This window comes from Ovis aries, chromosome 17 (assembly GCF_016772045.2).
Source record: "Ovis aries strain OAR_USU_Benz2616 breed Rambouillet chromosome 17, ARS-UI_Ramb_v3.0, whole genome shotgun sequence".
In the NCBI taxonomy this organism is placed as follows: domain Eukaryota; kingdom Metazoa; phylum Chordata; class Mammalia; order Artiodactyla; family Bovidae; genus Ovis; species Ovis aries.
Genome location: NC_056070.1, coordinates 7,843,534 through 7,861,316, shown reverse-complemented (window position 1 = coordinate 7,861,316; position 17,783 = coordinate 7,843,534). Strand labels below are relative to the sequence as shown.

The following is a 17,783-nucleotide window of genomic DNA, read 5'->3' as shown; positions in this document are numbered from 1 at the left end:
TACGGGAGACCTGGGTTCAATCCCTGGGTCAGGAAGATCCCCTGGAAAAGGAAATGGCAATCCACTCCAGTATTCTTGCCTGGAGAATCCCATGGATGGAGAAGCCTAGGAGGTTACAGTCCATGAGGTTGCAAAGAGTCGGACACGACTGAGTGACTTCACCTTACCATACCTTTAGGAGTGAGGTCTCTCTGTTTCCCAATCCTGCGGCGCTCCTGTCATCAAGCCCCACTGACCTTCAAAACCAAATGCCCTGAGGGCTCCTCATCCTACTGCTGGGCCACTGGGCTGCGGGGCCTGATGTGGTGCTCAGAACTCTCATTCCTGTGGGAGAATCTCGGTGATATAATTATTCTCCAGTGTATGGGTCGCCCACCCAGGGAGTATGGGATTTGATTATATCATGTATCCATCCCTCCGGGATTTCCCTTGTGGCTCAAACATTGAAGAATCTGCCTGCAACACAGGAGACATGGGTTCAGTCTCTGGGTGGGAAGATCCTCCGGAGAAGGGAATAGCAACCCACTGCAATATTCTTGGGGCTTCCCTGGTGGCTCAGAGGTTAAAGCGTCTGCCTGGAATGCAGGAGACCCGGGTTCGATCCCTGGGTCGGGAAGATCCCCTGGAGAAGGAAATGGCAACCCACTCCAGTACTCTTGCCTGGAGAATCCCATGGAGGGAGGAGCCTGGTAGGCTACAGTCCATGGGGTCGCAAAGAGTCAGACACGACTGAGTGACTTCACTTTCACTTTCTTTCCAATATTCTTGCCTGGAAAACCCCATGGACAGAGGAACCTGGTGGGTGGAGTTGCAAAGAGTCAGACATAACTGACTGACTAACACGTTTATCTCTCCTACCCATCTTGTTGTGGTTCCTTCTTTGTTAGTTGTAGATCTTTGCTGGTAGGCTCCAGTCTTGTTCAACAATGATTGTTCTGTGGTTAGCTGTGATTTTGGTGTGCTCTTGAGAGGAGGTGAGCTTATTGTTGTTCAGTCACCTAGTCGTGTCCAACTCTTTGTTACCTCATGGACTGCAGCACGCCAGGCTTCCCTGTCCTTCATCTTCTCCTGAAATTTGCCCAAGTTCATGTCCATTGCATGGATGATGCCATCCAGCCATCTCATCCTCTGATGCCCTCTTCTCCTCCTGCCCTCAATCTTTCTCAGCATCAGGGACTTTTCCAGTGAGTTGGCTGTTTGCATCAGATGACTGAAATACTGGAGCTTCAGCTTCAGCATCAGTCCTTCTATGAGTATACAGGGTTGATTTCCCTTAAGATTGACTCATTTGATCTCCTTGCTGGCCAAGGGACTTTCAGGAGTCTTTTCTAGCACCACAGTTAGAAGGCATCAATTCTTTGGCATTCTGCCTTCTTTATGGTCCAGCTCTCAAAATTGTTCATGACCACTGGAAAGACCATAGCCTTCACTATACAGACCTTTGTTGGGATGGTAATGTCTCTGCTTTTCAACACACTGTGTAGGTTTGTAATAGCTTTCCTGCCGAGAAGCAGTCATCTGATTTCATGGCAGAAGTCACCATCCACAGTGATTTTAGAGCCGAAGAAGAGGAAATTTATCACTACTTCCATCTTTGCCCCTTCCATTTGCCATGAAGTAATGGGGCTGGATGCCATAATTAGTTTTTTTAATATTTAGTTTTAAGCCAGCTCTTTCACCCTCATCAAGAAGCTCTTTAGTTCCTTTTCATTTCTCTGCCATTAGATTGGTATCATCTTCACATCTGAGGTTGATGATATTTCTCTCACCTGTCTTGTTTCTAGCTTGTAACTCATCCAGTCTGGAATTTCTCATGATGTGCTCAGCATATAAGTTAAACAAACACGGTGAAAGCAGACAGCCAAGGTGAGCTTCAGTTTAGTTCAGTTGCTCAGTCGTGTCTGACTCTTTGCGACCCCAGGAATTGCAGCACGCCAGGCCTCCCTGTCCATCACCATCTCCTGGAGTTCACTCAGACTCACATCCATCAAGTCAGTGATGCCATCCAGCCATCTCATCCCCTGTCATCCCTTCTCCTCCTGCCCCTTAATCCCTCCCAGCATCAGAGTCTTTTCCAATAAGTCAACTCTTCACATGAGGTGGCCAAAGTACTGGAGTTTCAGCTTGAGCATCATTCCTTCCAAAGAAATCCCAGGGCTGATCTCCTTCAAAATGGACTGGTTGGATCTCCTTGCAGTCCAAAGGACTCTCAAGAGTCTTCTCCAACACCACAGTTCAAAAGCATCAATTCTTCAGCGTGCAGCTTTCTTCACAGTCCAACTCTCACATCCATACATGACCACTGGAAAAACCATAGCCTTGACTAGATGGACCTTAGTCGGCAAAGTAATGTCTCTGCTTTTGAATATGCTATCTAGGTTGGTCACAACTTTTCTTCCAAGGAGTAAGCGTCTTTTCATTTCATGGCTGCAGTCACCGTCTGCAGTGATTTTGGAGCACCAAAAAATAAAGTCTGACACTGTTTCCACTGTTTCCCCATCTATTTCCCATGAAGTGATGGGACCAGATGCCATGATCTTTGTTTTCTGAATGTTGAGCTTTAAGCCAACTTTTTCACTCTCCTCTTTTACTTTTATCAAGAGGCTGTTTAGTTCCTCTTCACTTTCTGCCTTAAGGGTGGTGTCATCTGCATATCTGAGGTTATTGATATTTCTCCCAGCAATCTTGATTCCAGCTTGTGCATCTTCCAGCCCAGCATTTCTCATGATGTACTCTGCATATAAGTTAAATAAGCAGGGTGACAAGATCTATTCTGCCATCTAACAGAAGCAGAAGATATTAAGAGGTGGCAAGAATACACAGAAGAACTGTACACAAAGATTTTCATGACCCAGATAACCACGATGGTGTGATCACTCACCCAGAGCCAGAGATTCTGGAGTCCAAAGTCAAGTGGGCATTTGAAAGCATCACTATGAAAAACCTAGTGGAGGTGATGGAATTCCAGGTGAGCTGTTTCAAATCCTAAAAGATGATGCTGTTAAAAGTGCTGCACTTAATATGCCAGCAACTTTGGAAAACTCAGCAGTGGTCACAGGACTGGAAAACGTCAGTTTTCATTCCAGTCCCAAAGAAAGGCAATTCCAAAGAATGCTCAAACTACTGCACAATTGCACTCATCTCACATGCTAGCAAAGTGATGCTCAAAAGTCTCCAAGTGGGCTTCAACAGTATACAAACCGAGAAATTCCAGATGTTCAAGCTGGATTTAGGAAAGGCAGAGGAACCATACATCAAACTGCCCACATTTGTTGAATCATCAGAAAAGCAAGAGAGTTCCAGAAAAACATCTACTTCTGCTTTATTGACTATGCCAAAGCCTTTGACTGTGTGGAACACAATAAACTGTGGAAAATTCTGAAAGAGATGGCAATACCAGACCACCTGACCTGCCTCCTGAGAAATCTGTATACAGGTCAGGAAACAACAGTTAGAACTGGACATGAAACAACAGACTGGTTCCAAATTGGGAAAGGAGTACATCAAGGCTGTGTATTGTCACCCTGCTTCTTTAACTTATATGCAGAGAACATCATGGGAAATGCTGGGCTGAATTAAGCACAAGCTAGAGTCAAGATTGCCAGGAGAAATGTAAATAACCTCAGATATGCAAATGACACCACTCTTATGGCAGAAAGCAAAGATCGAAAGAGCCTCTTGATGAGAGTGAAAGAAGAGAGTGAAAAAGCTGGCTTAAAACTCAACATTGAGAAAATGAAGATCATGGCATCTGGTCCCATCCCTTTATGGCAAATAGATGGGGAAACAATGGCTGACTTTATTTTGGGGGGCTCCAAAATCACTGCAGATAGTGACTACAGCCATGAAATTAAAAGACACTTGCTCCTTGGGAAAAAAGCTGTGACCAACCTAGACAGCATATTAAATAGCAGTGACATTACTTTGCCAACAGAGGTCCATTGTCAAAGCTATGGTATTTCCAGTAGTCATGTATGGATGTGAAAGTTGGACCATAAGGAAAGCTGAAGCACCAAGAATTGATGCTTTTGAACTGTAGTGTTGGAGAAGACTCTTGAGAGTCCATGGGACTGTAAGGAGATCCAGCCAGTCAATTCTAAAGGAAATCAATCCTGAATATTCACTGGAAGGACCGATGCTGAAGCTCCATTGCTCTGGCCATCTGATGGGAAGAACTGACTCCTTAGAAAAGACCCTGATGCTGGGAAAGACTGAAGGCAGGAGGAGAAGTGGATGACAGAGGATGAAATGGTTGGATGGCATCACCAACGCAAAGGACGTGAGTGAGCAAGCTCTGGGAGTTGGTGATGCGCAGGGATGCCTGGCATGCTGCAGTCCATGGGGTCACAAAGAGTCGGACACAACTGAGCGACTGAGCTGATTCTGCCATCTCAGCACCTCTCACCATCCTTGCCCTCAACTGTTCTGTTCCTTCTCTGGGTGACGTGTGCTGCCCCTTCTGCTGAGTAGGAAGCCTGGGAGCAAGACCAGCTACATCATTGGTAGGGCCCAGTGCAAAATGAAAATGCAGGACTCCTTGTGGAGATGAATGTGGGCATAAGCTGTGGCATCCTCGCTTGCTCTCAGGGTCTTGTGAGACTTGGAAGGACTCCTCGCCTGCCACCAAACTGGAGAGCTCAGGACTGGCTGCTGCTCACACAGCCTCACATGTCCCGCCTGTGCTTCGGTGTCAGGGAGAACGGAGCTCCCTCCAGCCCTCCGCATTCAGCTCCATTTTGTTAACAGTAACGTTCTTCTGAGAGGAGTGGTTGACTTCTTAGACATTCAGTGCCAGGTGGTAGGTTCCAAAACACAAGAGAGCCTCATTGTTGATGGTAGTTATGTTCTGTAAAGTTGTCACAGACACTGAATTAGCAAATACTGATATGTTTCTCCTGGGTAACAGAGTTAGGTTCCTGTGAACCCATGGTCAGAACCTTCATCAACCAGTCAATACACAATCTTGTTTTAAGTGTGTTTCGGTTGACTGAAGCTTTATTTAATATGTGATTACTATATAGTGTTTATCCATTTAGGATGATGCGCTCAGGACCGACAATGCTGTAACTCATGGCCGCACGAATTGGGTCTAACACGTGTATTTTTCTCTGTGAGGCACATCACAACCTTCTTGAACCTAGGAGCATTAGGTAGCACTTCAGCTCTACATTTGGGGGCCGTTTTGAGAGAGAAATGATAGCAAGCCCCCAAATACAAAAACAGTGGCACTAAGTAGATCATGAGAAGTACGTGAGCGGGAACCCGACAACAGAGTGGCACTTCGTTCAAACTCAGCTGGGAGTTGTTGGGTGGCTCCGATTTTCTTGTCACTGTGCTCATGTCAGCGAATGACTGCAGAAGTGCCAGGAGTGTTGATTTAGGGCCAAAAATACACTTTAGAAAGGAGGCAAATTTGCAACTGTAGGATCTGCAGCGGAGGATCAAGTGCCCTTTGAATGTCAGCTGTTTTATCATAGTGAGCTGACTTGTAATGCAAAACTATGTATCAGCATGGCAAAAGGTGGTTACTGTTTGTTTGTCTGTTTGAAGGCTGGTATAAGATGTAATACATTCATATGACAAGCAACACAGTGTTTTTTTAAAATTTGAGAGAGCTGATTCAGAAGATAGAAAATGTTGTTCTGTGTCAGACATTTTCAGATTAAACCTGAAATACATTTACTTCTCTCTGATAAGAGAATGTGAAGGTGTTGTGGGTTTGATAACCCACGGTACTAATAACCATCATTGAGTGTCAGCTAATTACAATGTGTAAAAATAAAGTATCCAGCTAATGGTAGGTTACATTAGTTTCAGTTCATGAGTCATCTTGTGTAAACAAAGGTTGTAACAAAATGAGGAGATGAAAAAAGTTGAGATAGTACAGACTACATAAGGGCTGTTGTTACTCCCTTAAAGACACTGGCAGGCTCCAAAATATTGTCCAGTCTCTCTAATGATTGCACGGTTAAAGGAATTCCTTTGAAAAGCAGACTTCAGTGTTTGTGATACAACATTAAAATTCAGGAAGTGAGGCTGCACCTTTTGAAAGCATTCTCCTCTGAATGACACTTTTGTGTTCAGAATATTGTGAGGCATTCCTATGGACATTTTGTTTTGTGAAATAAACAGATAAAGCAGTACTTGCTGTGTTGACAAGACAGCTGGAAACATCTTGGAAGGTTTCAGTCACTCATGGATGCAGTGTGTGTCTATTTGTATTTATCTGTATGCAGCAAGGGCTCATGGTACGCGTCAGTGTTTTTTGGCTTTGTTTTTTGATCTCCAGGGAAGTCTGGCAGGTTACAGTTTATGGGGTCACAGTCAGACACGACTGAACGACTATAAGTTGTCTTATCACCTTTAAACCAATCATGTACAGTGATGGTATAATAGTTAAGTGCCTGGGTAGCATCAATAATTGCTTGCTTGTTGCAAAGGTTTTGAAATATCCAAAAGTCTTTTGTTTTTCTGTTTTCTGAAGCCTGGTGTATTGTGGGGTTATGGTTTGAGTTTGTGGTTGTTCTTCACAGCAGTTCCGTGAATCATGTTCCCTCTCTCCTGGTGGCCTTCCGTTTCACTCAGGAGGCCAGACTAGCAATGCCCTCACTCTCTCTTTTGTTACTATTTTGATCTTTAAATGAGTTCATCTTCTAAATAACTGTTCACTGACTTGCCTTAGCCAGATGATAATGTTAGGCCATTGACAGAACCTCAGTTTCATTCATTATATAATGAAATGGTTACTTAGAATGCTTTTAAACAATTTATAAGCCAAATTTTAGAAGACTGGTTTTCTAAATTATTATTTTTCCCTATTCTCTGGGCAGTGGTTTTAAAAAAAGTCAAAATCCACTGTGCCTTACCTCCCTTCACAAACATACATGTACCATACATATGTGTGCACACACACACACACACACACACACGATATATATGTGCGTGTGTTTGTATATCTGTATTCCAGAGTTCTAGGTTGTATTTGGGAAAGGCATCATTTTTGGAGACTCAAAGTGCATATGAGCATATCAGAAGCTTTGAAAAACTCTGCAATGACAAAGCCTGTTGGTACAGGAATCTCCAGCTTTGGGGCCACAGCCTGGTAATGGTCCATGGCTTGTTACAAGCCAGGCCATACAGCAGGAGATGAGTTGCAGAGAGCGAGTGAAGCTTCATCTGTATTCACAGCAAAGGTTTTGAAATATCCAAAAGTCTCTTGTTTTTCTGTCTTCTCAAAATCCATCTCTTTTCTGAAGCCTGGTGTATGGTGGGGTTACGGTTTGAGTTTGTGGTTCTTCTTCACAGTAGTTCCCTGAATCATGTCCCCTCTCTGCTGGCTGCCCCTCATCGCTCGCATTACCAGCTGAGCTCCCCCTCTTGTCCGATCAGTGGTGGCAAAATAAATATAATGCACTTGAATCATCCTGAAATCTTGCCCCGCTCCCTCAACCCTCCTGGTCCGTGGGAAAATTGCCTTCTGTGAAACTGGGCCCTGGTGTTGGGTTAGAACATTGCCCAAAGTATTTGATCATAGATCCCTTCATTGTGGAATACCCTATTAGTATCCCCTTGAGCTCATGTTCTGTAAAATGCTGCCCTGAAGAGAAACAGGCATTTAAATGTTATTACTCAAATATAGCGAGTGTCTACTATGGGCCAACCACCAAGCTAAGCAGAAGGCATGTAATTGGTGACTAATGGTTTTCACCGCCGTCACGGGGAGAGCAGTGGATGAGACAGAACGCAATGTGATGGGTGACGGGTGCCTGGTGGTCAGTACAGGCGCTGCTGAGAAAGACCATGAAGGGTGGGGACTAACCCATCCTCAGCAGGAAGGGTTCTTTCATTTACTGTGCAAAGATGTCTCAGTGGGTTGAATGGTGGCTACAGCTGTGAATAAGAAAGTCCTCTGCTGGCGTGAAGGTTAAATTCCAGCATGGAAAGGCAGAAAATAAGTCATTTAGCATTTTTGATAGTAAAAAAGTTCCATGAAGAAAATGAAGGTTTGAGATAGATGCGTGAATATGCAAGAGAGCTGGAAGGGGGTAAGCAGCTGTGAGGGTTCTGGTGAGGTGGGAACCGCAGACTTCATAACGGCATCACGAGTGTACAGAGCCGTGTGGGTTTTATCCAGCTGCATCCATTGCCCAGGTGAGGAGCAGATTATTTAAAAGCTGGGTTGACAGGAACTGGGGATTTCTCAGTCGTGGGCAGTTAGGGGATGTATCAGGTCCTGGTAGTAGATCATGAAGGCTGAGCTGAATGGGGAGAAACCAGTACCAGGAGCAAGGAGGCTAGTAAACGGTTCAGATCCCAGAGATCAGTCAGTTCAGTTCAGTTGCTCAGTCGTGTCCAACTCTGCGACCCCATGGACTGTGCACGCCAAGCTTCTCTGTCCATCACCAACTCCCAGGGCTTACTCAAACTCATGTCCACAGCGTCGGTGATGCCATCCAACCGTCTCATTCTCTGTCATCGCCTTCTCCTCCTGCCTTCAATCTTTCCCAGCATCAGGGTCTTTTCTAATGAATCAGTTCTTTGCATCATGTGGCCAAAGTATTGGGGCTTCAGCATCAGTCCTTCCAGTAAATATTCAGGACTGATTTCCTTTAGGATTGACTGGTTTGATCTCTTTGCAGTCCAAGGGACTCACAAGAGTCTTCTCTAACACCACAGTTCAAAAGCAGAGATCAATATATGGGTGTATTAGGACTGAAAGGGCTAGAAAAACAGGAAGTTTGTGGTCAGGGGGCTGTATTAAAGATTCAGAAGTGGGGGTCCCCAGAATGATGAGGTCTAGATTGCAGCAGTGAGCCACGGTGACTGAGGACCTGCGGTGGTACTGGCCTTGCTAGGGGTGAGGAGGTTGTCCTGACCATCAGCATGGGCTGTGATGTCACTCAGGATAATAGAAGGGATACTTGGTATGGAGAGACCATGAACCAAGGTCTCAAGCTTTTCGGAAAAGAGGGAGACTGTCAGAACTGGAAGATATGAAGTGATAAATTAGATGGTGTGAGACTCTGAGGAAGAGGGGATTTCTTTACATTCAGGGTGGAGAAGGGGTCGGAAGCATCACAGTGAAGATGTAAGCAGGTTCTTCTTACCCTGCAATGTGGGAGAGCCTCCAGGGGCCTGGAGTGTGGCTTCACCATAACCTGGGCTCTGAAGAGGCTGTGACTTCTCAGTGCCGTTGGTAACTGGCTGAGAAGTAGGTTGGTAAAGCTCAAACCACGTCTTCTAGCTCTCTCTGCAGGGCCTTTCTTCCTAGTTGCAGAGATGTAGAGGCTACAAAATAAAAGATAATGATAAATTTATAAGCAGCCAAATAAATACTTTTTTTGATGAATGTTATTGGTAGTCTATCTACTGTGTAAAGTTGTATACATATTGGACCAAGCTTCTGGATTTTCATTTTTGAAAATCAAATTTGAAAATTTCTGCAAACCGCTTTTGAGCTGTGGATGTCCAATATTTGAAAAATTATGTGATTCACGAAATGACTGCTCCCAGATCTCCATCGGTGACCTGGTTTTCCTCCCCACCCCAGGTCCCGTATCCCTGCCATATCCCTTCTTTCCCTGCCATCCTGCCTTGTTGTCCCTAACAGTGGCCAAAGTATCCATGGGAAACCTCAGCTAGCCTGCATCTCATCCTAGAGACCTTTGAGAGGTCATTGCTTCAAGTGCGTTTTCCTTGGAGCCTTAGCGAGAGGTACTGGTGCTGGAATGGTTTGTTTTAGAGATAAAGAATGGGAGCTTTGGGGGATCCCCTGGCCATCCAGTGCTTGGGACTCTGCGCTTTCACCTCCAGGGGTGAAGTTTCGGTCCCTAGCCAGGATCCGACAAGGTGTGTGGCATGGCCAAGTAATAATAACAATAATAAGAGCTTTTCATTTGCACAGAAATTGATTCCTGGGTCCACCTTTTTTATTAATGGGATAACTTTCATCAAGTAACCTCACTGCTCTTTAAAAAATGCGAGTAAAGTAAGATTTATGCCAGAGCACTTAGCACAGGGCTGACACATGGTACTTGGCAAATGAAATGTCCTTGTTCTTATCGGCATCCCCAGAGGTCCTTGCAGGAAGTAGTAGTGTTAGGGGCTGCTGGGGAGGAGGCTCTGGAATCCATTGTCTCTACAGGGACATCCTTACTTTTGATGTGCTTCTCTGTGAACGTGACCTGAGTCGCTGTCTCCCATGGACTGTGAAGCCCTGCCTGAGAGGAAAAGGCCAAATCTGGCCTGTGAGTAAGCTGGCCCTTCATCTTTTAGGACTGTCAGTTAGGGGTCCTGAATCATGACCGTCCATCAGAATCACCTGTGGAGTTTAAAAAACAAAAATAGACCCCACGCACCAGGAGATTCTTGTTAATAGACCTGGGGTAAGGCCTGCACAAGAAGGAAATGGCAACCCGCTCCAGTACTCTTGCCTGGAAAATCCCATGGACGGAGGAGCCTGGTGGGCTGCAGCCCCTGGGGTTGCGAAGAGTCAGACACAACTGAGCGACTTCACTTTCACTTTTCACTCTCATGCACTGGAGAAGGAAATGGCAACCCACTCTAGTGTTCTTGCCTGGAGAATCCCAGGGGCAGAGGAGCCTGGTAGGGTGCTGTCTCTGGGGTCACACAGAGTCGGACATGACTGAAATGACGTAGCAGCTTAGCAAGGCCTGCACAAATGCATTTTAAATGTGTATAAACAGGTATATGAGCTGATAGAAGGTAGGACTAATAATCAAAACTTCCCAGAGCTGTCAGGATGAAGCTTGCCTCGTCCATCACAATTCACAGAATTATGTCAGTGATCTCTTGTTGCATAATAAATCACCCTGAATTCAGTTGCATTCAGAAATCAGCACAATAAGCATTGCTCTGTCGCCCTTTCAGCCAGCTATGCTGGCTGCATAGCTCTGCTGGTGCCCGCTGAGCTGTGAGGCAGAGTGGGGGTGGCCTGGCAAGTGCCGCTTTCTGCCACAGCTTTCTCATGCTCCTGCCCGCAGCGAACCTGCCCAGGCCTTCCCAGCCTCTGTCGGAAGCCCAGGGGAGCGACTGGAAGCCTGGACTGAGAACGTTGCTTCTGCCTCATTCTGTTTTGCAACAAGCCCTGGTGGTGAAGTGTATGCAAAGGACTTGGGTGCAGGGAGGGGTCGGGATCGGGGGACAGTAGTGAGGTCTGTCCCAGAAGCGAGAGACATGTCCCTACTAGTAAAAGTGAAATGACTGCAGATGGGAAAAAAAAAAAATGTTGATGAAGCGTCCACTCTGTCGGGCTAAAATACCAACAAAAAGTGACAGAAACTGCCCGTAACGAAGGATTAGTGATACACGTTATTAGTTCCTCTAGGAGTGAAACAGAGTTAGAGTGTGTGTAGGATTTTGGGAACTTCCCTCGCTTTATAACTTTTTCCTCCCCGTAGGAAAAATCACACAGGATTTAAATGAGTTTGGGGAAATTACTCATAAAATGTAACCCACTTGTATTTTCCTTATTTCCGTTCCATAACAAAACGTGTTGTGAAAATATTATTGGACCCCCAAACCACATCCTTTTTCAGCTGCCGTCTAATTATAACCTCGCATATGGAAGGGAGCTTTGTGGGAAGCATTAGGTATTGGATTTTTTTTTTTTTGTTTTTCTTTTTGGTTGGGTGCTCAGGCTTCTCTAGTTGTGGTGCTTGGGCTCAGTTGCCCCACAGCATGTGGAATCTTGGTTCCCTGACCAAGGATCGAACCCGCATCTTCTGCATTGCAAGGCAGATTCTTAACCTCTGGAGTACCAGGGAGATCCCTATACATCGGCTTTTAAGATCAAGAAATTTGCTACTTCGTCTGATGCTTTCATTACAGATGTGTGCATGAAATTTTTATCTCTGCCTGTTCTTCATTTGTGATGAGAGAAGTTACTTCACACGTTACTTATTGAGATTAGATGTAATAAAATATGAGAGTTGCTTCAAAGTCGAATGTCATAAACCAGTAATAAACGGAAGACATTTCTCCCAAGAACAGAGGGGAAACTGTTGGGCTTCATGGCCAAATTACCTGGGTATGACTTCTGGCTCTCCCACACTGGCTGTGAAATGTTGGGCAAGGTAGGTTAACTCCCTTGCCTCAGTTCCTCCTTGTTTAAAAGGGAGTGAGCGTCCAATCTGGGCTTGCCTGGTGGCTCATCTGGTAAAGAATCCACCGGCCAATTCAGGAGACCTGGGTTCCATCCCTGGGTTGGGAAGATTCCTGGAGATGGGAATGGCAACCTGCTTCAGTATTATTGCCTAGAAAATTCCATAGACGGAGGAGCCTGGCAGGCTACAGTCCATGGGGTTGCAAAGAATTGGACACGCATACGCACGCAGCAGTCCTGTGTACTCTCTAAGGGGGCATGAGGATTCAGCGAGGTGTATTCTTGTAAACCTTGTCCTAGGCACAGTGCCTGGCCCACTGTAACTATCAGTAAAGGTTACTTTTTTGCCACAATAAATGAAATATAAACAAAATTACTATTTGGCAAATTATGCTCAGTGATAGCTAGAACAAGTCTAAGGCTTATGAACTTAGAAATCTGAGTGGGAAAGTTTGAAAGGTTGTATCTGCTTTGGAATTTTTCAGGTCTCAGTTATTTAAAGGTGAGCATTATTTTGCAAAAAGAAACATTTACTGGGGACCTGCCAGTGTACAGTAATGTGTGATCCCTAGCAAAGAACTGAAGATATGGTCTCCATCTTCGAGAAGCTCACAAACTGTTGGGGAAAAGCACAATTGTAAGTCTGAAGTGATGCCAGCGTGAAGTGATGCAGTGCAGACTAGGTGCCTGAAGGAGTGTGCGTCCAGGCTGCTGGGTGGGTGCCAGGGAAACTCTATCTGTGGTTTCAGATGGCACTCGGTGGTTAGCCATGGCGTGGGGTGGTTATGTACTTATACAAGGGCGCAGGGTTAAATTGTGGTCTCCCAGGTGTCTGCAGCTGAAATGAGAATCCAGAGAGGGAGAAGGGGAGTTTTGTAGTTGATGCTGGTGTTTCTGAAGTCTCTGAAAGTCTCTTCTTTCCAAGAGAATGCAGAAAAGAGCTAAGTCATTTCATGCAGAGGCTCTCACAGAGCGAATGGGTCATGTGTCGTTCACAGTGAAGTGTGGTGTTGGCCCTTGCTGGGAGAGGCAGAAACCAGCTTGTTCAGGCTCCGGTGGCTCTGCAGTGCCAAACCTAATGCCGGTTTTGAGCCAAGAATATAGTTCGGGATATTGGAGCATTATTGTCTTTGCAGTCTGTCTTTTTAAAAAGGATGATTTCAATGTTTATATGAAGTTAATCTTGTTTGTCTGTTTCTTATCCAGCTGAGGTGGTTTGTTGTACATTTTGGCAAATGTAACAAGCAAAATATACCCCTGGAATGTCACTGCTTAGTCCCCACTTAGCCTTATATAGTCTATAAAGGTGCCGTTGGTCATTATCTCAGTATGGCGTAAAAGTGAAGCTTTAATAAACCATTATATTAGTCAATAAACCATTAATATTAGTAAGTCAAGGAGGGGAATGTAGAATATAATTTTCCCTTTGTAAAAACAAGAAACAGAACAGGTTTCTTCCATAAAGTACATTAAAATGACTCAGATTCTAAAATGAAATTGGTTATGATTTGTTAGTTTAGCTTCTCTATTTGTTATTAATATTTTGCAGTACTTCTGCCTTAGAATTTAAGCTCTAATAGAAGAGATTAGATACCTTTGTTCTCTTTGGGTGAGTGGGGCTGTTGAGGAAATACAGAACCGGCTTCCCCAAGCGAGCATGTAGGCCCCTCTAGGCCCCGTGGGTCTCCAGAACCTGAGGGGCCGTGGCAGTGATAGCAGAGGAGCCTGTAGGTTGAGGTCTCCGGTGGTGATGCTGTGTGCCTGGCAGGAGAAAGTGCCAGAGTCACTCCTGAAGACAGTTCTGGGGAGAAAGGACTTTTTCACAAAAGACTTTACAGTAGGCATGAAATAACGACTGCCCTGTGCTCAAATGTTGCAGGTAAGTCAGTGCACTGATAAGAATTTTTCTATATTCTGCTTATTCTTCCTATAGCCTGCTTTTCATAGGAGTGAAATTTTGTGATGGTGCTGCTGTTTTATTTTTATTTTCTTAAATGTTTCTTGTGATAGTCCATGTATACTTTTAGATCTTAAGACAGTGAGTACTGTTGTTGGCGTTGGTTAGTTGCTGAGTTGTGTACAACTCTTGTGACCCCGTGGACTGTAGCTACCAGGCCCCTCTGTCCACGGTATTCTCCAGGCAAGAATACTGGAGTGGATTACCAATCCCTTCTCCAGGATGTCTTCCCAACCCAGGGATAGAACTCACACCTCCTGCATTGTCAGCTGGGTTGCTTACCACTGTGCCACCAGGGAAGCCCAGTGAGTACTGTAAAGAGGTTATGTTAGTAGTAACAGTGTCGTGGTTAGAATAGGTAAATAAGATACGAGTAGCAGATTATAACTAGAATTATCATGTTTGTGTATCTAATGCTTTTCAAAGCTTTTATTGATTGTGTAGAAAAGCTGGATGAGAAACTTCTTTATTCAGATTTTTTTTTAAATTTTAAATGTTTACTGTCAAAACTCTCTACCTAGTTAGGGGAATGAATGGCACTTCATTTTAACTCATTCTTTTCCTTCAAACATACATACTCAGCTAGGCAGGTATTACATTTATGATTTTGAAGCCATACTACCAACTGTGTGTGGCTTTGAATGTTCTGTTTTTTCTTTTTTGGGGGTGGCAGAAGTCTGCATGGCATTTTCTTAGCCTACGAGTTTTAATTCCATAATATTTCTTAGTTCTTAACACTAGGCCATATTTCATTACATTCTCAGAAAATTAATCTTATAAAGGTTGTAGGATGATTCATGCTCGCCTTCCTTTCCCAGATCATGACTCATTTTCAGAGTTGTGTTTGAAAAGCTATGTAAGGTAAGGTGAGATATTTAGAGTTTGGCACTTGGCTATTTCCCTGACTGCCCACGTGGTCTCTGCCAGCAGTGCGTGTGATGACAGGGTTAGGTTTTATTTCTCAGGTGTTTCTGTTGGTGTTTCATTTTGAGGATCTAAACGGGGGGTTAGAAGGGAGTGCTGAAACAGAGGAGTAAGCCCTTAAGATTTTGGTTCCTGAGAGATGGAAGCCATTCAAAGACATCTGGTACATAGAGCTTTGTTAGAGTCCCAGTATTTGGCTCTTACCAGTTTATCGGCATCTTTACTACAAGACCGGTCTTCCAGGGTTCATTTTCTATCTTCGCAGAGTTCTCATTGGAAATATGCAAACAAGTCATGGCAAAAAGGAGAAGTTGAAACGTATTAGGGATTAGAGAGTGATAAACTTGAGGTACACATTCATTTCTTGGCAGAAAGACGTGAAGGAAAATGTGTCTTCAGAGCAAATGAGAACTACTCTACAAAGTTTTGAAAGATGCCTTTGAAATTTCTTTGTTTGTGTGGTTTGCTAACTCTTTTCCTCAGGAGAGTAGTGTGATTTCAGGCTCTGAAGTTAGGGTCATTGTGGTGAACTGCACAGCTGTAATTAGAACACAGTTGGCCTGAACCCTAGTTTGAAGTTTGAGGCTTGATATGTTAAATGCATTAGTTCTCTTTTCGGAAAGATTTCTGTAACAGTGAAATCAGACTGTGTTATGTTAAATTGTTAGTATCTTTCTTTTAGACAGAGGATTGTGAAATGTCTGTTTTTTTTCCCATTACTCAGGAAAAAGTTTTATAATCCTGTCATGAATCAAATAATTATTTAGTGTAGTTTCCACTTAATTCCCTGCATTGCCACATATTCTTCTGTGAATCTTTCATCACTCCCTTCCGACTTCCTCTTTAGATCTGCAGTCAGTTTTCAGAAGCACATCTGTCAACATCTTGTATATAATTAGCACAGTGTCTTAGGTGATATCATCTGAATTACCCAGCAGGGATATTGATTGAGTAATTTGAGATGTCATCATTGACCCCAGATCTTCCTTCTCTGAATGGTAATAGTAGATAATGGTTTCTAAGCCATTGCACCCTTTCTGTTTAATAGAATGAAGGGTTAAAAAAAAGGAAGGAGAGGAGAAGGAAAGAGAGTCTTTCTGGATGTTTTTAGTTTCTTTTGTTTCCTTTATGTATTATTTAACATGCTAACCTACAGCATTTGTTTCCCTCACTTCTGTTTCAAATTAGAGTCAGTTACCTCTGGTATTTGTTGACATCAGAATCGACTGCAAGCATTTTATTTATGGAAGCTGTACTGGAGTTAACAATGAGCCAAGCTCTAGGAGAAGTCATATGGTAAATCAAGTATTTGAGTTCAAGACTTTATGCTTAACAGACACAGAAGTGCCCAAGATGCAGCTCATCACTTTAGTCAACTTGTGGTTGAATAGTCAAATTAAGTATAAAGCAGATTCAATGAGAAAAACAAAAGCCCTCAATTCTGTGTAAGGTTTTTCATAAGAGCCTTGGAAAGAATGTTCCAGACAAAGAGATAAGATGTTTTAAAGGGATGCTGACTCAGATCCTCCTCTTTCCTTGGGGCTGCCTTTGACTGTCTCTGCATCACCAGGTACTACCCCCATCCCTGGGAAGGCAAGTCGTCGGTGGTTATGGGAGCAAACTGGAGTCTCTGTGCTAGGTTGGGGTTCTGAATTGTTTACATGGCCTTTCTGAACCTGTGTCCTCACTTGTGAAAGGGGACGATAATCAGACTTCTTGAAGAAATACCTTAATAGATGATGAAGAAATGTTACCTCTTACTACATTCGCACTTATTCCTGTAAAGTCCATAACTGAAGAAGTGAAAGCTCAGTTGTGTCTGACTCTCTGCGACCCCATGGACTAAGTCCATGGGATTCTCCAGACCAGAATACTGGAGTGGGTAGCCTTTTCCTTCTCCAGGGCATCTTCCCAACCCAGGTATTAAACCCAGGTCTCCTGCATTGCAGGCAGATTCTTTACCAGCTCAGCCACAAGGGAAGCCCTTTAAAACCCAAGTGGTGGCAAAAATACTCTGTTGCCATTCACTTTTGCCAATTGAGACTGACTGGCATTGTAGGAAATAATTTTTCTTGATAAAATACTTATTGAATACCTACCATGTGGCAGAAACTACACTGGTTGGTTTAGATACATTATTTTACCTAATTATCATGACAGATGTAAAGAGGTAGGTTGCCTTAGCTCAGTTTTGTTGATAGCAAAGTAACAATCTCTTTGAACATCAGTTTCTCTAAAGTCACTCCACTTTGGTATGTAGTTGGAGCTGAAATGCCAATTCCTGATCTTTTTGACTCTAAAAACTCATGTTTCTTCTCCAGTATCTCACAGAAATAGATATAAAATGACTCAAAAATGCAGAGTACCAAAACTTCCTATCAAAAGGGGGTTTTCTGTTGAAAACGCATAGAGTATCAAAGTTTCTCAGGCCCTGATCCTGAAGAGTTTGTATGACTTCACAGACAAAATCATTCAAATAATGATTGGAAATAAACTTTTGAGCAAAACAGATTCCTACTTCTTAGCCTCCCGTTCATCTTCAAATGGTGGACGTCAGTAATGTCAAGGACCTGAGACCCATTTTAAGATTAAAAATGGTGAAGTACCTAACCCAGTAAAGTCATTTGCTTATGATAAGACTTACAGGAGAAAAGCAGGCCATGTTTTAGTCTTAACCTCCTCCCCACCAGGTGCAGCCCAAGGCCTGGCATCAGCGTCCCTCAGAAGTTTTCACAGATGCAGACTCTCAGGTTCAGCGTTAGCTTTCTTGCATCTAAC

General features: G+C 43.9%; 1 protein-coding gene and 1 non-coding gene across 10 annotated transcripts in view; both read left to right on the top strand.

Moving 5' to 3' along the window:
• The window catches only part of DCLK2 (doublecortin like kinase 2), a 189,363-nt gene that overhangs the window by 53,837 nt on the left and 117,743 nt on the right, over positions 1-17,783 (top strand). The window lies entirely within an intron of this gene.
• Positions 545-616, top strand: TRNAS-GGA (transfer RNA serine (anticodon GGA)). The gene has a single exon. It is a non-coding gene; the product is annotated as a tRNA-Ser (tRNA).